Source organism: Leptonychotes weddellii, chromosome 15 (genome assembly GCF_054177405.1).
Source record: "Leptonychotes weddellii isolate Sample4059 chromosome 15, ASM5417740v2, whole genome shotgun sequence".
Classification (NCBI taxonomy): domain Eukaryota; kingdom Metazoa; phylum Chordata; class Mammalia; order Carnivora; family Phocidae; genus Leptonychotes; species Leptonychotes weddellii.
Window position 1 is genome coordinate 47,465,497 of NC_138383.1, and position 19,850 is coordinate 47,485,346.

Sequence of the window (19,850 nt, forward strand, 5' to 3'; positions counted from 1 at the left end):
CTAGAGGTTGAATTGCTAGTTCAAAAGATACGTGTTTTCTCACGAGGCTTTTAATTATCTATCACCAAATTACCCTCCAGAAACCAATTTATACTCCCATCAGCAGACTATAAAAGGCTTTAAGACTCCTGAAATTTCCACATGAGAGCCCACCGAGCCAGGCATCTATAAGTCGTAATTGATTTTAAGCTAAATGAAATACTTGTATTTATACTTCTTTAATTGTATTTAATTCGCTCTAGTGTCTTTCTCCCACCTGTTGAGATGATTATTACATGAGAAATTCAGTCTTACCTCTTAAGAGTCAAGTATGAGTTTGAAGAGTCTTGAGATTCAGTCAAGTATGGAAATACTCGTCCATTCTGATTTTGCATCACCTGCAAATCTGACTTAGTGTCTCTGCTGTTTTCATCCAAGTCCCTGATGAAACTGTTGAAGAGAAGATGGCCAACAAGTGGATCCCCCAGAAATCTACTAGGCATGTCTTCAGCCTGAGAGATACTTATCTATGAGCCTACCGAGCAGCTCCGGTGGGCAATTTACATGTCATTGGGTATTTCTCAAGGACTCACCCACAGTCCAGCAACTAATGTGATGGCTGGCACCTCGGGATGGGGCCCCAGCCCCTGCACTCAGTGTCTGTTCTGGCTGGTTGATACCCAGGGGCTGTCTGTTGTTGAAAACTATTAAGCTCATGCTTGCATCCACGTACGCACTACCAAGATGAAACAGATGTTAGTAGTTAGTCCTAGTTGTCTCGTAGATCTTTTTTTTTTTTTTTTTTAGAGGAAATAGGATGTCTCAAACACAGTTAAAGGCCCACTCTCATCCCCTTCCTACCTCCAAAAGGAGGAGTATGCCATTCCTTTGCATCTTGTATTTTTATTTTTTTAAATATTTTATTTATTTACTTGAGAGAGAGAGAGCAATAGAGAGCGCATGAGCAGGGTGGAGGGGCAAGGGGAGAGATAGAGGGGCTCATTCCCAGGACCCCAGGACCATGACCTGAGCCAAAGGCAGATGCTTAGCCAACTGAGCCACCCAGGCGCCCCTGCACTTTGTACTTTTAGTACACTTATATGTATCCACAAACAATGTACATCAATGATTTATTTTTTTAATTTGAAAATGTCCTATAAGTAACATTGCATGCCTGTATCTTCCCAGGACTTATCAATATTGTGTTTCTGAACCGTATCCATATTGATACATATAGATCTAATTCATTCATTTTAACTCCTTTGTAATCTCACATTTTTAAAAAGATTTCATTTATTTATTTGAGTGAAAGAGAGAGCACAGAGGGAGCGTGAGAAGGAGAAGCAGACTCCCCTGCTGAGCAGGGAGCCTGACAGGCGGCTTGATCCCAGAACCCCAGGATCATGACCTGAGCCAAAGGCGGATGCTTAACCGACTGAGCCACCCAGGTGCCCCATGATCTCACATTTAAAGAAAATCCCCTGCTGAAAAAGAGTTGCTGTGTCATGGGATGTGAGCATCTTCAAATTGATGTTACCCTGTTCCTCCACAAGTACCAGTTAGTTCCAATGTATATTCCTGCCAAGAGAGAGGAGTTCCTTCTTTCCTCCATTCTCCCAACATTTGGTATTGTCAGGCCTCCTAACAGTTGCCAAACTTTTGAGTATGAAATAGTTCCTCAATATTTTAATTTGCATTCCCCTGGATATTAGTGACAGTGGGCATCTTTTCTTTTCTTTTAAGATTTTATTTATTTATTTGACAGAGAGAGAGAGGACAAGCAGGGGGAGAGGGAGAAGCAGACTCCCCACTGAGCAGAGAGCCTGCCGTGGGACTCGATCCCAGAACCCTGGGATCACGACCTGAGCCGAAGGCAGATGCTTCACCGACGAAGCCATCCAAGCGCCCCGGGCATCTTTTCCTAAGTGTATTGGTTGTTTTGAGTTTCTTCTTCTAGAAGCTGAGTTGTAACTGTGCTAGCCAGTCTCCAAGATGGCCCCCAATCATCTCTGCCGCGTGGTGTTCACACCCTTGTGTGGTCCCCTCCTGCTTTGTGCCCAGGTTGGTCTGTGAGGCTGAGGGCATATGGCAAAAGAAATGCTATGTCACTTCCAAGATTAGGTTCTAAAAGACACTGAAGTTTCGGGCGCCTGGGTGGCTCAGTTGGTTAAGCGACTGCCTTCGGCTCAGGTCATGATCCTGGAGTCCCTGGATCGAGTCCCGCATCGGGCTCCCTGCTTGGCAGGGAGTCTGCTTCTCCCTCTGACCCTCCCCCCTCTCATGTGCTCCCTCTCTCTCATTCTCTCTCTCAAATAAATAAATAAAATCTTTAAAAAAAATAAATAATAAAAGACACTGAAGTTTCTATCTTGGTTATTCTCTTTCCCTTGGATTGCTCAATCTGGGAGAAGCCAACTGCCATGTTGTGAGGATCTCTTTGGGGAGGCCCGCATGGCAAGGAACTGTGGTCTCCAGAAAACAGCTACATGAATAAATTTGGAAGTGAGTACAATATGGATGACTCCAGCCTTGGAGACATCTTGCCTGCTAGAACTACCTAGCTGAGAGACCCCTGAATTCCTGACTTTGTGTAAGACAATAAATGTTCATTGTTCTAAACTGCTGTTTGGGGGTAATTTTTATGCAGCAACAAATAACTAAAACAACATTCTGGGGACTTTCTTCTATTGGGCTGTTTTTTTCTCTTTCTTCCTGATCTGTAGAAATTGTTTTAAATATCCTAAACACTAATCTTTTGTTAGTTACATGGGCACAAATATCTTCTCCCAGCCTTTGACTCATCTTTTTGCCTTATTTATGGTGCTTTTTGATAACAAAGGTTTAACATTCAATATAATCGAATTTAGCAGGGGTTTTTTTCCCCTATCTAGTTTATGCTCTTCATATTTGATGTTGAAAATCCTTCCCTACCTCAATGATAAAAAAGATAGTCTTCTGCATTTTTCTTTAAATGTTTTAGAGAATTTTTAGATCTTTAATCAGTCTGGAAATAGTTATTGAACTGAATTAACCAGACTCTTTCCTAACACTTTTCTTTGTAATTCATTTTTAAAGAATTTGTTGTGGGATGCCTGGCTGGCTGACTTGGAAGAGCATGCGACTCTTGATCTTAGGATCACGAGTTCGAGCCCCACGTGGGGTGTAGGGATTACTTAAATAAATAAAACTTAAAAAAAATAAAAAAACAGGGTGCCTGGGTGGCTCAGTTGGTTGAGCAACTGCCTTCGGCTCAGGTCATGATTCTGGAGTCCTGGGATCGAGTCCCACAACGGGCTCCCTGCTCAACAGGGAGTCTGCTTCTCCCTCTGACCCTCCTCCCTCTCATGCTCTCTGTCTCTCATTCTCTCTCTCGCAAATAAATAAAATCTTAAAAAAAAAAAAATTTTTTAAAATAAAATAAAATAAAAAACAGTTCAAAAGAAAAAAAGAATTTGTTGTGCATTTTTCTTAAGACCAGAGCAAAATGATTATGAAGCAATGCTATTGTCTGCCATCTTAAGACAAAACAACCGTATCCCTTCTTGCTTCTTTGATTGCTCCAAATATTGGGGCAGGGCATAGACACCAATGATTCCTCTTGGTGGGTCAGCATCCGAACCTCTTTGTCTTGAGAACCCCATGCACTCGTAAGTGTTAGTACAAAGCAGAGCTGATCATTGCTGACCCCCACTTTCCCAGCCTCTTCTGCAGCAAGACTGTGGACGCATGACCTAGGATCTGCCAATCAGGCATATTCTTCCTGGCCTTTTTTTTTATTATTTTAAATTTTAATTTTTTAAAGTCATCTCTACACCCAACATGGGGCTCGAACTCACAACCCCGAGATCAAGAGTTGCAGGCTCTACTGACTGAACCCACCAGGGGACCCTTCCTCTTAGGCTTTGAATGCAAAGAATCATCAGCGATTATGGAGCCATGCTTTTCTTACCTGACTTTCAGTTTTTCTCTATACGCACACATCTATATTTGAGATCATACTGTACATACCGTTTGGTAACTCCCTTTTTTCTTCATTCCAACAATATAAGTAAACATTTCCCGCCATCAAAGGGATTGCACAATATGATTTGCAACAAGGACATCGCATTCCAGCATATGACGTGCTGTTCACATTCAACTAACCCCTGCTATTTGACATATAGGTTGATTCAAATTGTTTGCTATTACAAACAACACTGCCAACTTCTGATTCAAAATGGCACAGGTTGGGCGCCTGGGTTGAGCGTCTACCTTCGGCTCAGATCATGACCCCAGGGTCCAGAGATCGAGCCCCTCATCGGACTCTCTGCTCAGCGGGGAGCCTGCTTCTCCCTCTCCCTCTGCCCACCTCTCTGCCTACTTGTACTCTCTGTCAAATAAATAAATAAAAGTCTTTAAAAAAAAATGGCACGTGGTGAGCAAGTTCTACGATAGCCTCTCCAAATTCTCAAAAACTCATTCATCCAACAAATATTTCTTGAGTGTCTACAATGGGTCATGCACTGTTCTAGTTGGTGAGGATAAAGAAATGAACAAAATGGATAGATACCTCTACCTTTGCTGCAGTTTACATCCCAGTATGGTGAACAGTAATGAAGCTACATGTCAATAACATACACACAAAGATATACGACACTCATAAAATACCAGTAATGATGACAGCTTCCACTTATTAAATGTTCGCCGTCTGCCAGTCGTTACGCCAGGCCCCTCGTGAGCAGTTAATCCACAGATGCTATCATCAGCTCCATGTTTTTGGAGAAGGCCACTGGCATTTTACCTTTCTCCTGCCCTGCCATTAATGCAGGCAGACTTGGTGCTGCATCAGTGAAATCTATCTTCTCCCCAAAGCTTATGTTGGGAGCAAGAGGAAGATGCCACCTCGTAGAGCCTGTGGTGTCCCGACTGAGAGTCAAGGAAGTGGACCAGGATCTGTGCTTCCAAAGCCTCGCTTCAGCTGTAGACTGGGAAGGACACAGGACCATGCCCCCATGAGAATACAGGCAATTTGCCTTCTACTCGTTGACAAACATCAGATCGTGTTTGTTCAAGAGCAAACTAAAGATAAAACAAACAAGCAAGCAGAAACAGACCCATAAGTACAGGGAACAAACTGGTGGTTGCCAGAGGGTGTGGGTGTGTGTGGGGGGGGGGGAGGTCCAGGCATGCAACGAATAAGTCACAGGGATAAAATGTACTTCAGAAATATAGTCAATGATTCTGTAACAGCATCATGTGGTGACAGGGGGCAGATACACTTGTGAGCACAATGTAACATATAGATGGGTCCACTCACTATGCTGTTCACCTGAAACACATAATATTGTGTGTCAACTATACTGCAACTTTTTTAAAAAAGCAAATTAAGAGAACAAAAGCAGCATGGGGTCCATGAAAAAACAGAGAAGGAAAAAGGATTGAAGGTCTACAGGAAAAACAAACTACCGAGAGAGCCATCTGTTGCCAGATGGACAGGAGGATGTGGGCAAATTCTTTCTGCATCCACCATGGGATACAAGAAGACGTGGGCTCTGGGAAATACAGAATCATAAGGAAAAAATAGACTCAGGTGAAAAGGCAACAGACCAAGATAAGTAAAAGTAGTATTAAACAGGTGATAAAGGAGGTGGGCAAGGAAACCATAAACAAAAAGCAGGGGCGCTTGGGTGGCTCAGTTGGTTAAGGGTTTGACTCTTGATGTTGGCTCGAGTCATGATCTTGGGGTCGCAGGATCCAGCCCTGTGCCAGGCTCCATGCTGGGTGTGGAGCCTGCTTGGGATTCTCTCTCTCTCTCTCTCCCTCTGCCCCACCCCCATGCGCACACTCTCTTTCTCTAAAAATTAAAAAAAAAAGCAGATTACAATTCATAGCTCCCTTCACAAATGGTAGAATTGATGTTACAGAAAAAAATTGAATTGGACAATACCACATATTGGCAGAGCCCTGGAGAAACTAGGACTCTTGCACATTCCTTATGAGAAACAAGTTGACAATATTCAATGCAACGAAAGATGCACAAGGTCTACGACCTAGCGGTTCCATGGTAATTCCACTCCCAAGCAGATATGCGGTAAGACAATGGTTCCAAGCCTGCTTTCTAAAATCCCAATGTCTGGGGGTGCCTGGGTGGCTCAGTCGGTTAAGCAACCAACTCTTAATTTCAGCTCAGGTCGCGATCTCAGGGTCCTGAGATCAAGCCTGCATCTGGCTCCACGCTCAGTGGGGAGTCAGCTTGAGGACTCTACCTCTGCCCCTCCCCCAGCTTGTGTGCATGTGTGCGTCCTCTCTCTCTCTCTAAAATAAATAAGTAAATCTTTTAAAAATATATTAAAAAATTTGGGGTGCCTGGGGGCTCAGTCATTAAGCATCTGCCTTTGGCTTGGGTCATGGTCCCAGGGTCCTGGGATCGAGCCCCGCATTGGGCTCCCTACTCAGTGGGAAGCCTGCTTCTCCCTCTCCCACTCCCCCTGCTTGTGTTCCCTGTCTCGCTGTGTCTCTCTCTCTGTCAGATAAATAAATAAAATCTTAAAAATAATAAAAAATATATATATATAAAAAAATATATTAAAAATTAAATAAAATCCTGATGTCCAAATCAGGGGTACCTGGCTGGCTCAGTCAGAAGAGCATGAGACTCTCGATCGTGCGGTTATGAGTTTTTTTAAAAAAAATAAAAAATAAAATAAAATCTTAAAATGAAATAAAATCCTGATGTCCAAATCAGACACTATGCCAGTTAAATCAGAATGTCTTGGGGATATGAGTCACATCTGAATAGTTCTTAAATTCGCACATGACTGCAACACGTAGCCAAGTTTGGCTATGGCTGCTCTAGGCAAATCCTTGTGTGTGTGCACTGGATGACATCTATTAGAATGTTCACAGCAGTGTCGTTTGTAATTGCAAGAATCCAGGAATTTCTCAGCGTCCATGGGCAGAATTGATAACGATGTAGTGCATTCACACAATGGAATACTATGACACAGTAGAAACTAATTGCAGCCATATCCATCAACAGGGATGAATGTCATCAACATAATGTTGGGGAGGGAGCAGAAGCAATTCGGAGAAGAACATATACAACTCGACTGATTTACATAAGGGAAAAATTGCATTAACCAGGTAATGCATTGTATAAAGATACATATGTTTGTTGCAAGACCATGATAAGCACAAACTTCAGAACAGTGGTTATGGGGGCAGGGGGGTAGCTTCTAAGAAACTGTTTATTGCTTTATTTTTTAAACTGATGGCAGTTTATAATTTATATATATGTTATAAATATTACTCCACCTGCTTTAATTATTTTGTTAAATATTTTAAAAGAATTTTAAAATCACAACAGGTGAATATTCATGTGGCGGGACCAACTTGAAAAATTCTTTCAAACTTCAGAGGAAAAGAACAAAGAAACCAAAAAATGAGGAAAAAAATTATAACTGTAGAGGACACCAAATGGCCATAATTATATCTTTTTTTATTATAATTCAAAGAAAGTAGAAACTTAAAAAAAAACTCACCAATTAAAAATTAAGTAAACTTAGAAGAGCATAAAACCTTCTGGAACCGGAAACCATGAAGAAATATTTCTAAATCTGAAATGCAAACAAATGTACAACCACATTAAGAATATCAGGTAAGGGGCACCTGGGTGGCTCAGTGGTTAAGCGTCTGTCTTCGGCTCAGGTCATGATCCCAGGGTCCTGGGATCGAGCCCCACATTGGGCTCTCTGCTCAGCAGGGAGCCTGCTTCTCCCTCTCTCTCTCCTTCTGCCTCTCCCCCTGCTTGTGCTCTCTCTCTTGCTGTGTCAAATAAATAAATAAAATCTTTAAAAAAAAAAAAAGAATATCTGGTAAATATATTGGGTTAAACTGATTGAAACTAACTCTTTGCTCATGGACTTGAATATTTCCTTCAGTAAATTCTCAGAAGTAGAATCACCGACACATACAGATATTTAAAAAAATGGTTATTAAAAGCATGAACCAACAGGGAAGATTCTGTAAAAGTAAACATTCATAGGGAAGAAAATTCTGTAAAACCATAAAGTCAGAGTTTGCTTTTGAATGGTGAATTAAGAGATGATTTTTATCTGCTTTTTTACTTGTCTGTGTGTGTTTTCCTTTTCTACACTGAATATATGTTACTCGTATAAAAATAACAAAATGTAATTTTATAAGGTGTACAAGGTAATTGCAGCAAAGTGCATGACTGGGTCTTTCCTGGAAAAGCTCAGGCATGGTGAAAACAACTTGCTTAATACTGAAGGGCTAAGTTAAAAGAGAGCTGGATTCCCAGCCAGAACCTCACAATCAATGGACCTCATCAAGGTTGGCCAGCCTCCATTGACCCCCAGCATCCCTGCCTCCTGGTATTCTCGCCCTTAGGTAGCCCCCCTCCCAACACTGTAGAGGGTTGGTCTGTGAGACCAACAGAATATAGCACTTTTTTTTTTTAATTTTATTTATTTATTTGACAGAGAGAGATACAGCGAGAGAGGGAACACAAGCGGGGGGAGAGGGAGAGGGAGAAGCAGGCCTCCCGCGGAGCAGGGAGCCCGATGCGGGGCTCGATCCCAGGACCCTGGGATCATGACCTGAGCTGAAGGCAGACGCTTAATGACTGAGCCACCCAGGGGCCCCCAGAATATAGCACTTCTGAGATTAGGTTTTAAAAGACACTTTCATCTTGGTCATTCTCTCTCTTTTGGATGAATTGTTCTGGGGGAAATCAGCTGCCATGTTGTTGGAGAAGCCCATGCAGCAAGAAATTAAAGCCTCTGGCCAACGGGCATATGATTGCCGCCATCTTGGGAGTGGCTCCTCCCACCCCAGTCAAGCCTTCAGATGAAGCAACTCCGGCTGACATCCTAACTGAAACCACATGAGAGGCCTTGAGCCAGAACCACCCAGTTAGACCACATGTTGCTTCCAGACCCTCAGAACCTATGTGAGATAGGAATAGGTTTTTTTTTTTTTAGTTTATTTATTTAAGTAATATCTACACTCAATGTGAGGCTCGAACTCATGACCCTGAGATCAAGAGCCCCACACACTTCTGACTGAGCCAGCCAGATGCCCTTATTTGTTGTTTTAAGCTGTTAAATTTTGGGGTAATTTGATCCATAGCAACAGATAACTGATATACCCTTTTAAACTGGGTCAGTAGGGACGCCTGGGTGGCTCAGTCGGTTGGGTGTCTGCCTTCGGCTCAGGTCATGATCCCAGGGTCCTGGGATCGAGTCCCGCATCGGGCTCCCTGCTCCGCGGGGAGCCTGCTTCTCCCTCTGCCTCTGGCTCTCTCTGTCTATCGCTCATGAATAAATAAATAAAATCTTTAAAAAATAAAAAATAAAAAAAAAATAAACTGGGTCAGTAAATTTCAGCACCAGGAAGAGATAAGAGAAATGGCTGGAAGACAAAAGGGGATGAAGGGATGTCTCTGAAAATGCGCAAAATCCTTTATGAAGTACTTATATCTTCAACCATTCCTGACCTGTCTTCTCAAATTGGAGGACTCCAAGGGAGGTGTCTGTGAGGTAGAAGAGAGAGTCTAGAATGGGGCCATGTAACTCCTTTTTTTCTGAAGTTATTAAATGGCAGTTGGCAACTCACTGGTGTATGCAGTTGTGGGTGGCCCACTTGGACACACAGAAGATGGTGCCTCATCCCTGGCATTTCACACAAGAAGACCCATACAAGAAGGTCCCACCATCCTGGGTAACGGTGGGCTGACCTGGGAGAGCCAGCTCAGCTGACCAAGGAGGGAGGATCCTGCTGGGGGTTGGAGTGGCTGAGGGTCTGAAAGCTTGACCACCTGCCTTTGAAGATCCACCCAGCCTAGGACCTTGGATAGACACAGTCAGGGTCATTGCCTACACCAAGGACAGCATCACAGCCAAATCCTACCTGGGATCCCCACAAGTGCGCATCTACCACCAGACACCGAGGGACAGATCAGAGAAGCCCAGCCTGGCAGAGAAAGGAGAGGTCTTCCTTCACTTCCCACAAGGGGACTCTTGGAGCAGACACAAGGGACTTCAAGGATGAGGGGAAGGAGCACCAATGGACAAAACTCTCCTCTGCTTCCTGAGCCCAGGGCAGGGGCTCTGCACCAGACTACCATAGAAAATACCAACCTGAATGTGCCAGAAGTTTTCCTTGAAATGAAACTATTTTAAACTGGAAGTGGCTGGACACAGCTGATATTTATAAGGTTGGGCTAACTTCAGTTTTTCCACTGCCGAGCATGAGTAGGGGTTCTTTTTAGAGAAAAGGAAGTTAAGTTTAAAAATAAAGCAAACCTCTTGTTGGCACAAGGCAAAGTGGAGATTGTTCAATTAAAGCTGTTAAATGAGCAGGGAGACCTGAGGCATGTATCCGACTTCCTCTTGAATGTTAAGTTGGTCAAGTTCCCCATGTGCACACTGTCCTCTTCCAAGACCTTCCACAGTTATAAATGCAGGTTTAAAATAAACTGTCTAGAGGCTCTTGCCCCCTTGTAAGTACCATCCCTTCTTTGACTCTAGACCAACGGAACTTTCCTTGATGGTGGAAATGTCCTGTGTCTGCCCCGTCCAATACGGCACCCACTGACCACACGTGGCCACCAACCACTGGGGTACTGACTTTAAAACTGTATTTTAATTAATTTAAATGTAAACAACCATGTGTGGCTAATGCCACCACACTGGACAGTGCGGTGGAAGATGGAGTCAGACGTATTTCTTTCTACTGAACTTTCGGAAATTTGGGGCACGTCCTTGTTTATTCGCTGTCTCGAGCTTGGGTCAAGCTTTCTGACACTTCCACGCCACCCACCCATCCTTCCTGATGTGTCCTCAGAACCCAGTTGAGGAGAGCATGGGGAAACGCTTATATGGGGAAAATCTGAGCACAGACTGGATTCTGATAATATTAAGAAATTACTTAGGTCATTTCAAAGAGGGATTTGGGGACTGAAACCAAGAGCTCTTAACGCTGTGACCAATATTGAAGTTCTCCGTAGGATGTAATAATTACTCAATAGTGCCATGGTTTCCTGAGGAGATAGAAGATAAAAAAAGAGAGAAATTACTAAAATTGCATACTGGGATATTTACAGATAAAACAACGTGCTGTCTGCAATTTGCTTTGGATAATGGAGTGGGGACCGAACAGAGGAGACAAGATTGGTTGCTAATTGTTGAAGCTGCGTGATGGGTTCATGAGCTTGCCTTAGATTAGTCTCTCTATTTTACACATGTGTACTTTTTTTAATTAAAAAAATTAAGATGGGGATGGGATAATTGGATGATGGGCATGAAGGAGGGCGCTTGATGGAATGAGCACTGGGTGTTGTATGTAACTGATGAATCACTAAATTCTACCCCCAAAACTAATAATACACTCTATGTTAACTAACTTGAATTTAAATAAAATCTTTTTAAAAATTAAGAGTTTTAGGGCGCCTGGGTGGCTCAGATGGTTAAGCATCTGCCTTCGGCTCAGGTCATGATTCCAGGGTCCTGGGATCGAGGCCCACATCGGGCTCCTGGCTCAGCAGGGAGCCTGCTTCTCCTTCTCCCTCTGCCTCTCTCCCTGCTCATGCTCTCTCTCTCTGTATCTCTGTGTCTCAAATGAATAAATAAAATCTTTAAAATAAATAAATAAATTAATTAATTAATTAAGAGTTTTAAACAAAATGGGAAAAGGCTTGTATTATGATATCAAGTAGAAAGGGAAAAAGAGGGGTGCTTGGCTGGCTCAGTCATGGAGCACGTGACTCTTGATTTTGGGGTCATGAGTTCCGGCCCCACATTGGTCGTGGAGCCTACTAAAAAAAACAAATCAACCAACCAAAAAACTACTAAAAAAAAAAAGAAGAAGGGGAAAAAGCAAGCCACAAGGGACACCTGGCTCAGTCGGTTAAGCATCTGCCTTTGGCTCAGGTCATGATCTCAGGGTCCTGGGATCGAGCCCCATGTCGGGCTCCCTGATCAGCAGGGAGCCTGCTTCTCCCTCTGCCCCTCCCCCTGCTCCCTCTCTCGCTTGCTCTCTCTCACTCTCAAATAAATAAATAAAATCTTTTTTTTAAAAGCCACAAAATGATAAGCATACAATAAAATGAGGAATTTACCTAAATGGGAGGAAATACGTAACATAATGTCGCCATTAGGATCCAGATGGCGGAGTTCAAATCCTGACTAGAACACCAACCTGGTTTCGGGAATTCTTTTAGTTTTGCTCAACCTCTGTCTCCTTTTTTTTTTTTTTAAAGATTTTATTTATTTATTTGAGACAGAGAGAGCACATGAGAGGGGGGAGGGTCAGAGGGAGAAGCAGGCTCCCCGCCGAGCAGGGAGCCCGAGGCAGGACTCGATCCAGGGACTCCAGGATCATGACCTGAGCCGAAGGCAGTTGCTTAACCAACTGAGCCACCCAGGCGCCCTCAACCTCTGTCTCCTTATCTGTGGAATGAGGCTCATACTGTAACGCACCCCTTAAAATTGCGGTGGAGAGTAAATGAGCCTATTTACGAAATACTTGGCCAGCATCTGACGGACAAGTCCCATCACTTCTATCTGGGAAATTGATGTAGAAGTGGCTGCTATAGTCTCATCAACTTATCCAGTTTTCCATCCAATTATCCAAGCTTCCTTTTATATACAAGGAGGAAAATGGTTTTCAAAAAATTAAAAACAAACAAACCAAAAAACTACTTAAAAAAAAAAAAAAGGGAAAAAAACAAGCCACAAGGGACACCTGGGTGGCTCCATCGGTTAAGCGTCTGCCTTCGGCTCAGGTCATGATCTCAGGGTCCTGGAATCGAGTCTCACATCAGGCTCCGAGCTAGGCAGTGAGTCTGTTTGTCCCTCTCCCTCTGCCCCTGCTCCCCATGCACGCACAAGTGTGTGCTCTCTCTTTCTCAAAAAAATAAATAAAATCTCTTTTAAAAAATTAAAAGAACAGTTCCTTCCATTGTTACCTCCTGTGTTCTGAGAAACTGTTAGAAAAGTAAGTTGATAATTTATCAGATGTTCTAAACTTTAGCAAAAGGAGAATTCCAGCTTATGTCTGGGTAGGTGGAATTCCCCGTGAAAACCCTGTTTTGTGGTTTTTGTGATATGTGTTAGCAAAGCATCCTCTGGAAGTTTCCTCTGGCCACGGCGGGGGTGGAGCGGGGTCTTGGGTCTGTGGCTCTCCTTATTAGTCCTGACCCAAAAGCTCTCCACACTGATGGACAGACCTTCTTTGCGGGAAACGCAACACACTTTTCCCTTCCTGCTAGGTTTGCATCTTTTTAACAACATACAGCCTTCCATTGGCACTGCCTTGTTATGAATCCCATCCAAGTGACAGTGATGCTTATGAAATTGTATTTTGCTTCTTTCAGTAACATGAAAATCTTGCTTTATCCATTCCCTATACCATTTGCATTGGGAGATAGACACATAAGGCCATAAAGTTCTGGTCCAGCTGATTCTATTTTTGCTCAAGAATAATGACACTGTCTCTATTATATTGTTTTGGGCTATTTCACAAAGGCGGTTTTCCATTTTTTCCTCAACTATCAGTGGTGCTAAGTCAACTGAGACTACACTAAACCAGAGGGGGTGGGGAGAATATTGACGTGCATAACAGAGAAGTCCAGGGGTAGGGTTAGCTTCAGGTCCGGCTAACTCCAGGTGCTGTAATATTTTCAGGAATTTCTCTCTCTCTCTGTCCTCAGGCTCAGCGTTCTGCTATGTTGGCTTCATTCTCAGTCTCATTAAAGCATGGTAGCATTCAACAGTTCCAAACATATAACTGACCATCTTAGCCGCTCTACTAGAGAAAGAAAGCACACCTCATTCCCAATCATCTGAGCGAAGTGCCAGCGACAACTCTCATTGGCCCAGAGAGGATCATGTTGCCACCTCTGAACCAGTCATTGAGATTTTGGTAGACTTCTTTTGGTGCCAAAGGATAGGATTGGCCCTCTTTGGCCACATAGATTATGAGTTGAAGACGGATGGCTTCCCTTCAAAGCTAAAGAGGCTGTTGAAAGAAGATGACAAATGGATGCTAAGCAGAACACCAGCAGTCCACTCTGCATCCCATAACAATCTTTTTTTTCGATGCCCTTTAGGGCCATCGGCCAAACACATTCTTTCCTAACTTGGTAGCACTCTCTGTCCTTTGCCAGTAGCCTCATATTCCACTGTGTTGGCCTCTTCCCCGGGGAAATAAAATCCTCCTCAACACCGTCAACGTCACCAGCTATTTACTCCCAATATCCCCTCCTTTCTCTTCCAAAGTCACAGCCAGCCATCCGCTGGATGAAAAGATGGAACACCACCCATATCCCCAATCCTTCAGAGTCCGTCTCAGAGCTGTAAAACTTCCAGAGACACAGTTCAGGCTTCTTTTGACCACTCTGTTTATCTACACATGGATCAGGAGTAGGTGATGGCTGGAGATTCTGTGCAAATATTCCATCACATCCTGTATTTGTGCTCCAGAAACACGTGCCCCTCCAGTGCGCCTGGTCTCAGAAGGGAATCTCCTCATTCTGGGAATGCATAAGTATTGTTGTTGGGTTTTTTTTTCCCACCCAGCTGTGGCTGCTTCTCTCAATATATGTACCTATGGTATCTGGCATGGTGCTGAGAACACGCCAGATAGTCAATGATGCATGCCCTGGTTCCATTCTTGCCCTACCCAACTGCCCTTAAAAATACCAAAAACAGGGGCACCTGGGTGGCTCAGTTGGTTAAGCATCTGACTCTTGGTTTTGGCTCAGGTCATGATCTCAGGGTCGTGAGAACGAGCCCCACATCAAGCTCCATGCCCAGTGGGGAGTCTGCTGGAGATTCTCTCCCTCTACCCCTCCCCCTGCTCATGCTCACTAGCTCTCTCTCTCAAATAAATAAATAAATCTTAAAAGATAAAAAAACAACAAACAAACAAAAAAACTAAGTTAAAGATGGAATCAGGTAAGAGGTACTGGGACTTTATCTGTAATGTATTTTTCAAGCTAGGTGGTAGGGTATGTGAGTGCTTATTGTATTCCTGGCTAGTCTTCTTTTTTTTTTTTTTTAATTATTATTTTTTTTAAAAGGTTTTCTTTTTCTTTTTTTTTTTAAAGATTTATTTATTTATTTATTTGAGAGAGAGAGAATGAGAGAGAGAGTGAGCATGAGAGGGGGGAGGGTCAGAGGGAGAAGCAGACCCCCCGCCGAGCAGGGAGCCCGATGCGGGACTCGATCCTGGGACTCCAGGATCATGACCTGAGCCGAAGGCAGTCGCTTAACCAACTGAGCCACCCAGGTGCCCCTGGCTAGTCTTCTGAAATATTTCATAAATTAAATAAATTAAGATTTGCAGGTTTGTGACTCAAGCTGACAAACCGAAAAGCTAATCCCATCCTGTCACTCCCTGCTTGGCTCCCCACAGCCCACAGGATGGCTCCAGCCCTTTGCCTGGCACAGAAAATTCTGGCACACAAGGACTAAGATATGGTCCAGCCTTCCTTCTCCTTGCCTATTAAGGCCTGAATGTGTGTGTTCCCCACCCCCACAAAAGTTTGTATGTTGAAGCTCTGATTAGGGTTAAATGAGGTCATCGGCGTGAAGCCTCCGTGATAGCATTAGCGTCCCTATGAGAACAGGAAGGGGGACCAAAGCTCTCTCCCCCTGCCCTGCAAGGACAGAGTGTGAAGGTGCTGCGTGCAAGCCAGGAGGGGAGACCTCACCAGACACTGAATCTGCAGGCACGTTGATCTTAAGACTTCCCAGCCTGCTGTGAGACATACGTATCTGATGCTTAAGCACCCTGTCCGAAGTATTTGATTATAGCAGCCCACCCCCGCCCCACCACCAGCCATAGCTTCAGGGATCTCGAACCACTCCCAGTTCCCAATGGGCTATGTTCTCTCCCAACTGGGTGTTTCAGAGTCTCTTCTCTCCCTTTCTTCACATGGCTAACTGCTGTTTACTCATTGCATTTGGTAGAGTAGGCTAACAAAGACGTCCCAGAATGCAGCAGCTTAAAGACTATAAATTTCTTTTCTTTTTTTTAAAGATTTTATTTATTTATATGACAGAGAGAGACAGCAAGAACAGGAACACAAGCAGGGGGAGTGGGAGAGGGAGAAGCAGGCTTCCCGCGGAGCAGGGAGCCCGATGTGAGGCTCGATCCCAGGACCCTGGGATCATGACCTGAGCCGAAGGCAGACGCCTAATGACTGAGCCACCCAGGCGCCCTATAAATTTCTTTTCAATCGCGTAGTAAGTTCTGAGATGAGCTGTCCAGCTGAGTGGGCAGCTCGGTTCCTAGTGGTCATTCGGGGACCCCGGTTCCTTTGAGTTACTGCTCTGCCTGCTTCCAGACCCTCACAGTCCCCTGCGTGATTGAAGCTGGGTCACCTCCTCCCGTAGATTCCACCTGCTGGAAGAAGGCACACAGGGATGCTTTGCAGTCCCGACCCAGAAGTGGCCCACATCATCTCCATGCATTTTATTGGTGATAACTAGTCATGTGATCACAACTGACTGCTGGGGATGCTGGGAAATGTAGTCCCTACTTAAGCTGCCATGCGCCTGTCTATAGTTCTCCAATAACAGAAGGAATTTCATCCAGCGATTAAAGTTAAGACCGGGATTCCTGAATAGCCTTCTCTGTCCCGACCTCTCTAAGTCAGATGTTCCTCTTACAAATACCTCGTGCGTTACATAGCAGATATTTCTATGCTCACTTCTCACCGTCTTCCCATCTACCCCTGTGAGCACGTTGTGTGAGACTCTGTAAACTCACTGCCTTGCGCTTTTCTTCAGCACTTTTGAGTAAAAGTATGGAGGACCGGCTACTTAATTTGCAGGGCCCAGTACAAAATAAAAATGGGGGCCCCTTGTTCAAAAGCGACAGAGAATTTTCAGATGACAGAAGAGCATTAAGCCAAACGTGGCGTCTTTCTCAATGCAGGTCCGGGCGCACCTGCACAAGGCGTGTGCCCGTGACGCCAGCCCTGAAAGCACGAACGAGCAAATGAATTGCATTGAACAGCCCGCATCATCCTCCCTAAGAGAAGCCACAGAGCTGTTGTGCGATCTCGTGCAGTGGGTGGAAATGAGTCAAATCATGCTTGTGAATATCTGGGAAGTCCATCTTTGTTGTCCCTACAGACTAAACTTAATAGGGGCCACTTCGATGGTGAGGGCATTTCCATGTTCCCTTGCTTGTCCTCTGGAGGGCGGGGACACAGCTGCTGGTGGGTTGCCCAGCACCCTAACAACCCAGATGCATAGCATCCTGCCTTCCCCTCACCTGCGGGGGTCCCCTTCGGCGTGTCACCCTGCAGAATTCATCATCATGACAATTTTCTACCAGCCTCAGACACCCCTGGGGTTGCTGGGGAGACTCTGGAGTCCCTGCCAAGCAGTTCTCCAGCATCTGTTCAAACACCTCCAGCAACAGAGAACTTCCTACCTCCCCGGGGCCGCTCCTTCTGTTTCTGACAGCTCTGCGGATGGAGTTCTTCCTAGAGTTGAGCCAAAACCTCCTTCCTCGTGACTTCTCCCGGCTGGCTCAGAGCCACACAGGAATTGTAATGCCGCCCCCGTGCCCTTCAGGTGTCTAGAGGGCTCTGGTGCCCACCTGAAGGCAGAGGTTGCCAACGAGCAGCACAGAGATGGAATTGTGTATTGTGTTTGGCCCAGGCGAGATTTTTTGTTGTTGTTGTTGTTGGTTGGTTGGTTGGTTGCCAGTGCGGAAAAATCTGGAGCGTTCATACAAAATGTAGAACTGAAGCCTCTAAAACTTAAAAGCTCTGGCAATCCTGGGCTCATAATCCCACAGTCCTACTTGCTATTAAAGATACTAATGACTGGATATGGGGTGGGCAACTGCCACTCTCCATCACAGCCTGTTGCTTTGGCTACTCGATAACCACACATGGACACTGAACTTCCGATCAGAGCCCTTATATTGACTAGTATGTTGATGTGCCCTTCCCCACCAGAGGAGTAGCCATTGAGGTGTAAATCCAACTTTTTAAATTGGTTCCAGGAAAAGTTATTTAAAGAGGTATGATTCCTTTTTTTTTTTTTTTCCCTGCTCATAATGTGGAGGTGTTGGCTGGTGTTCCAGCAGCTACCTTGTGACCATGAGGCAACCCTGGGGATGCGGGCCACATACAGGAATGTTGAAACAAACAGACAGCAAGACACTGGTTCATTAATGATGATAAAACTGCCACATCCGCTGTACCTACCTCTAGAATTCTTTTACCTAAAATAAATAAGTAAAAGCACAAACGTTTTTTGTGGAAGCCATTCTTTTTTTTTTTTTTTTAAGATTTTATTTATTTATTTGAGACAGAGAGAATGAGAGAGAGAGAGAGCACATGAGAGGGGGGAGGGTCAGAGGGAGAAGCAGACTCCCCGCCGAGCAGGGAGCCTGATGCGGGACTCGATCCCGGGACTCCAGGATCATGACCCGAGCCGAAGGCAGTCGCTCAACCAACTGAGCCACCCAGGCGCCCTGTGGAAGCCATTCTTAAGTAGTTGTTATTAGCAACTACAAGCAGTTCCTACCCAGCATATAATTTTTTTTGTCATTGTCATTTTTGTCATTTGTCATTGTCATTTTGTCATTAACTTTTCTTAAGTTAAATTTTATTGTGGAAAACTCTCAACGTACACAAAGATAGATGGACTAATACCACATGCAAAAGAATTAATGCAGACCCCCTACCTCACATCAAACCCCAAAATTAACTCAAAATAGATCATCCACCTACATACACAAGCTAAAACTATAAAAACCTTAGAAGAAAACATAAGAGTAAATCTCCACGAAGTTGGCTTAGGCAATGATTTCTTAGGCGTCGCAGGAAAAAAGCATAGGCAATAGAAGAGATAAATTAGATTTCATCAAAACTTAAAACATTTGTCCTTCAAACAACACATGCCAAAAAGCAAAAGGACAACCCGCAAAACGGGGGTAAATATTTGCAAATCGTTTTCCTGATAAGGGACTTGCAGAATATAGAAAGAAGTATCACAACTCAATTAAAAATATCTTTAAAAACCCCATTTAAAAATGTGCAAAGGACTTGCATAGACATTTCCCCAAAGAAGGTATACAAATGGCCAATAAGCACATGAAAAGAGGCTCAACATCATTAGCCATCAGGGCAATGCAAATCTCAACCACAATAAGATACCACTTCACACCCACTAGGATGGCTAGGATCAGAAATAACAGGAGTTGGAAAGGATGTGGAGAAGTTGGAAGCCTTATGCTTTGCTGGTAGGAATGGAAAATGGCACAGCTGCTGTGGGAAGCAGTTTGGCAATTCCTCAAAAAGCTATACATAGAATTACCATATGATCCAGCAATTCCACTCCTAGGTATATATCCAAAAGAATTGAAAGCAGGGACTCAAACACATAACTTTCCTACCAATGTTCATAGCAGCACGATTCAGAGATCGGTGTCTTAATGGTAAAAACAACCCAACTGTCAATCAACGGATGAAGGGACAAAGAAAATGTGATTGATCCCTACAATGGAATGTCATTCAACAGCAAGAATGAAGCACTGATATTGGCCACAATGTGGATGAACCCAGAAAACACTATGCTAAGTGAAAGAAGCCAGTCATGAAAGATCACGTGCTCTATAATTCCCTTTATACGAAATGTCCAGAATAGGCAAATCTGTGGAGACAGACAGATATTACTGGCTGCCAGGGGTTGGCAAGAGGAGGAAAGGGGGGGGTGACTGCCCTTGGGGACAGATTTTCTTTGGGGGATAAAAACCGTCTAAATTTAGATGGTGGTGATGGCCACTCACCTCTGTAAATAGACTAAAATTCATTGGATTGTACACTTTAAATGGGTGGATTT

The 19,850-nt window shown here is 44.1% G+C and overlaps 1 non-coding gene across 1 annotated transcript; it reads left to right on the forward strand.

Annotated features, from left to right (window-relative positions):
* The first annotated feature begins 10,910 nt into the window (after positions 1 to 10,910).
* On the forward strand, positions 10,911 to 11,036 carry LOC115944713 (small nucleolar RNA SNORA25). Its single transcript, XR_004079228.1, has one exon. It is a non-coding gene; the product is annotated as a small nucleolar RNA SNORA25 (small nucleolar RNA).
* Positions 11,037 to 19,850: the final 8,814 nt, after the last annotated feature.